Here is a 4,905-nt window from a genome sequence, read left to right on the forward strand (position 1 = left end):
GTTAGAAGATAATTATAATTTTGATATGTGTGGTTAGAGAATAATCTAACAAAATAATTGATTTTTTAATTAATTAAGTTTGGTAAGTTTGGATAGAGAAAATCTAACAAATTAATTAATTAATTAATTGATAGTTATTAATTCACTGATGCAAGTTAGTAAATATTAAAATGAAGTAAGGATTATTTTTAAAAAGTACTTCGATTTTACTCCATCCGTTTCAAAATAGATGATGTTTTGGAGAGTTTTTGATGTTTCAAAATACGTGATGTTTTGATATTTTATATTAGTTTTAGTTTTATTGAAAATTGTGTGACCAATGATGTTTTATAGTTTTTGTGATGATTGTTTGAATTAATTTTACTTTATATTTTTAATGCTACTTTATAGATAAAAGATTAATGTCTTAATTCTTGTGCATTTAACCAAAACATCAACTATTTTGAAACAGAAGGAGAGAAAGTAATACTGATAATATAGATAAATGTGATGTAGGTGGCAATATATTAACCTAATGCAAAAGAAGCAAGAAGAGATATTCCTTTCAATTTATATAAACCAAACCGGTTTGTTTGTTAAAAATAAATTTTGTTTCGAACTGACCCAAATTGATCCAATTATTCAATAAACAGAAGTCACAACCTTGATTCATGTGTAATTTTTTAAAAGATGGACTTAATGGGCATATTCCTAAAAAGTCATGTTACATTTAATATTTAATCTTATCATTTAAATTTTGGGTCTACCAGAAATTTTTATTGGGCTATCAATAATTGGATTTAAACAATAGATGATCCATTGGATTTATAGATAGTATAAATTAAATAGATTTACTTTAATGTTGTAATACTATACCTCTATATGCTAAATATTTAAAAATTTGTCGATGTAAACTTTTAAAATTATAAAGATTTTTTTTAAATAACAAAAATCATATTATCTAACAATGATTAATCTTTACTACCTTAAACCAATGAAAACAAATTTTAAACTATATAGTTTATTTTAAAAATTAAACAAAAACTAAATGTTTAATTATTTATTCGAAAATATAAATCTATGAAACGAAAAGTTTAATTATTTAAAAACTTTATAAATTTGTGAAATGTTACAATATCTTTGAATATGACAATAAAACAATATTTTACTAATCTTTATATATATAGTTACGATTTAAATAATGAAATAATAATCCAAAAATATATATATAGAAGAAGATACAAATACATGTGAAAGTTTGATACAATCTATTCAATGAAAAAATATATAGTAAACTTATTATGTTTTAAAAATTGATAGACACATATATATTATAATATATACTAATTTAGATTTGAAAACAAAATTTTTATATAAAAATAAATGAAAACAAAACCTGCGCGGTTGCCCGGATCGAGATATAGTTTCCTTTTAAATTATACAAACTAAACCCGATTTCCTTATTAGTTCCTAATATAAAAGAGGACTCGAATAGAGAAAAGAAAAAGAAGAAATATAGGAAGCAAGCAAGTTAAGTTAAGAAGGTGGAGAGGATGAAAACAATAATGGATCTTCGAGAGGTTCTGTTAACAAAGGAGATATTGGCTAGGGTTCCATTGAATTCTATAAAATCAGTGCGATCTACTTGCAAAAAGTGGAACACTTTATCTAAAAGGATGATTATCGGTAAAGCCGCAGCAAGGAAGCAGCAGTTCATTACGGAGGGATTCGTGATAAAGGATCAGAGGGTTTGTTTTATGAAATTCAATCTCCAAGGAATCCGCATCTACCAAAACTCTGTTCATCCGTGCAGCAGCAATGAACAAGTAAGTATACTTGATCAAATCGACATATCTAAAAAGTCATTCACTGTGACGGCTTATTACTATGCGTCGCCAAAGACGAGCTCTTGGTATGGAATCCCTATTTAGGATAGACGAGGTGGATCCAACACAGAACAAAATTTGAGGGGTTCGAAAGTTTGTCCTTGGGATATGACAAGAAGAACCGTAATCACAAAATCTTGAGGTTTTGCTTTGTTCCTCTGCCAGGCATAAGCAACTCCATTGTAGGGTTCGAAATCTACGATTTTAGCTCTAATTCATGGAAGGTTCTTGATGTCACTCCTCCCGAATGGGGGATAAGGCATTGTCGACATAACAGCGTGTCTCTCAAGGGTAATGCTTATTTTTCTGCAGTGGAAAGAAGACAAGTTCCCCCATCAAGGAATGTTGGAGAAGATTTTTTAGTCTGTTTTGATTTTACAACCAAGTGCTTTGGACCGCGTCTGCCTCTTCCTTTTGACACTGGCGATTGTTGTGGAATTCTCGTGTCTCTCTCTTGTGTTAGAGATGAGCAGCTCGCGGTCTTGTTTCAACGCTGGGAGATGCATGAAAGGATTGATATTTGTATTACCACTAAGATTGGTCCTAATTCCGTTTCCTGGACCAAGCTTATGGTAGGGGTCCCTGGTTTTATGCTTGACCTTTATGGTGGGAGTTTTTTCATTGACGAGGAGAATAAACTTGCTGTAGTTTTTGATCTAGACATGAGATCTAGGTTCCAAACAGCTCACATCATTGCAACAGATTATGGATACTTGAAATCTGTTGATATCAGAGTTTCTCCAGCCGATTGCCCACTTGTCTACTCTTCATATGCTCCAAGCTTAGTGCAACTGCAATAATTTGTGTTTTGCCCTTTCTCATCTTTTAAAACTTATCACTGTCGAGAAGAAGATATGCTTCATAATTTTTTTTCCTTTTTTTTTCATATTTTTTTGCATTTCGATTTATGTTCAGTGAATGAGAAATTAAGGAATCAGTACCACATGTTATTATTTTTTTTTTGGAAACACAACAAACTTTCATTAATGCAAGTTGGTTAGGCAGCAGCCATTACATCTTCCACACCTAACAAAACCTGTTTTTCTATTCTAACTGGACTGCAATATGTTTTTTTTTTTTTTTCTCTCATGAGATCCTATTCAAAAGAGATACACTCAAAGCAATCCAATCATAAACAAAATATCAGCTATAACTCCTTGATGGTATTTCCTTCATTGATTGGCATCTGACTTCTTTGATACCATAAGTCTGCAAAACCGAAGAGCATCTCTAAGCGCTAGACTCTCTGCAACAAGAGCAGAGCTGGTGTACCACATATGTTATAAATCAATTAATTGATGCTTTACCTTTCCAATACATTTTTTTACTCACATTTCATTAAAAGAGCAATTTAATGTTTCAAAATGGAACTCAGATTTTCTGTATTGTGTGTGTCTCACCTAGTTATATCATGTCATATTGGTAACCGGGTTTGCTTTTGCACTGTGGGCTCACCGATACAAGAGAGTCAAAGATGGCAGGAGATAGCAGATAAGTCATTATACTGTGTTTGAAAACCATTCCCCGAACATTCTCGTGGCCAGTGGAGGATTTGATTCTCTGACAACAGAGATTTTGTTTCTCAGCAGGTTCGTACTGAAGACGATGGAGCCGGTTATTTCGCTCTGGCCAAATGTTATAGATGAGGTGTTTAAACCGAGACTGTCGATAAACTAGTAAAGAGAAAGGACGAGTTCTCGTCGGTGGGTCAAGACAAAGACGTGTTTTATTAGATCAATTAGTCAAAACGATGTTACAAATGGGGAGAGAACAAAGGAATTAGTCCGGCGAAGGCTGGTTCGTCGGACTGTACAAGTCTGTGAGAGGTATGATATGAAAACCTAGATCTAGCCGAAAGTGAGTGTGTAGTGATTTGCGGATCCCCTTCCTTGTTGCATTTCCTCCTCCTTTTATAGACACATGCTCGTTAACCTAATGTGCTTTGTCCTGATGGGCCTCCTCGAGTGGTTGGGCCGAGGTGTCAGGCCGCTGACTCAAGTCATCGAGCCGACGGCTTTTGGTTAGTCGCCTCGCCGATCAAAAGCAGTCTAAAGCCGAGTCGATCACCGGCTTGCAAGTCGACGAGCCGACTTTCTTTGTTGTGATCATGTGTCTGGATAATTATCTTGTGGGACTTTTGGGAGGGCTAGGCCCATACCCAACAGTAAGTCCCCCCAGTTCACTGGTGAGTAGCGTAGCCTACTCAGCGAATTTGGAAGTAGGGTTTGTAAGACAATAGTTCCAGATTTATGATCTCACTCGATTCCTCGACTATGTGAGCAGCTCGTTTATTCTCACTCCGTGACTTGACCGATTAGATTCGGACCGGCGGTTTCTTTCGGTTTTGATTTTGACTGTTGGTCTCGATTTAAACCGGTCTTGGTTTCCCTCGAGAATTCGAAACGTCGCGAGATGTGGTGAGCTTCACGCGCTCAAATGGGCCGGTCTAGGCCCTTCTAGGCCTAATGATGACGCCTCAGGGTGCGATGAACTCCTTCCCTTATAAATACCCCCCTCGCATCTCATTTTCTCCACTCTTCATCCGGCTCAGGTACTTTCTCTCTCTTGCTCTCCACTTCTCTCTCTAACTTTGTAATCTTAGTCTTTTGAGAATGTCGTCGGGCGGTAGCGGTAGGCTTACCAGGTCACAGAAAGGGAAGGCTATGGCGAGGGCGACCAAATCAAGTCCTGCTCGTGTTATCGAGTCGAGCTCTCCCTCTGACTTCGAGACGATTTATCGCCTCAGCGAGTCCTCGTAGCTGAGTCGGCACGTCAACTCCGCGAGGAGAGAGAGGCTGCTTTTATGATGGCGAGAGACGGTCAGGGTGGGGCAAGTGAAGGAGAGGCTTCTCTCCCTGACTCCGTTCCATGTTGTTATCACCCCAAAGGGATCTTCGAGGACCTCCCGGCTTTGGCGCCGGAACAGATGCATTCTTCTGTCGTGGAAGGACAACGTGGGAGAACGTTGAGGAGACTCGTTCGACTCCTAGCAGCGTGAAAGCTTTGCTGAGAGAGTGCGGAGGAGTCGGAGTAACTTTCC

General features: G+C 37.0%; 1 pseudogene; it reads left to right on the forward strand.

The window, feature by feature from the left end:
• The first annotated feature begins 1,247 nt into the window (after positions 1-1,247).
• LOC106385561 lies at positions 1,248-2,879 on the forward strand (annotated as a pseudogene).
• Positions 2,880-4,905: the final 2,026 nt, after the last annotated feature.

This window comes from Brassica napus, chromosome C5 (genome assembly GCF_020379485.1).
Source record: "Brassica napus cultivar Da-Ae chromosome C5, Da-Ae, whole genome shotgun sequence".
NCBI lineage: Eukaryota > Viridiplantae > Streptophyta > Magnoliopsida > Brassicales > Brassicaceae > Brassica > Brassica napus.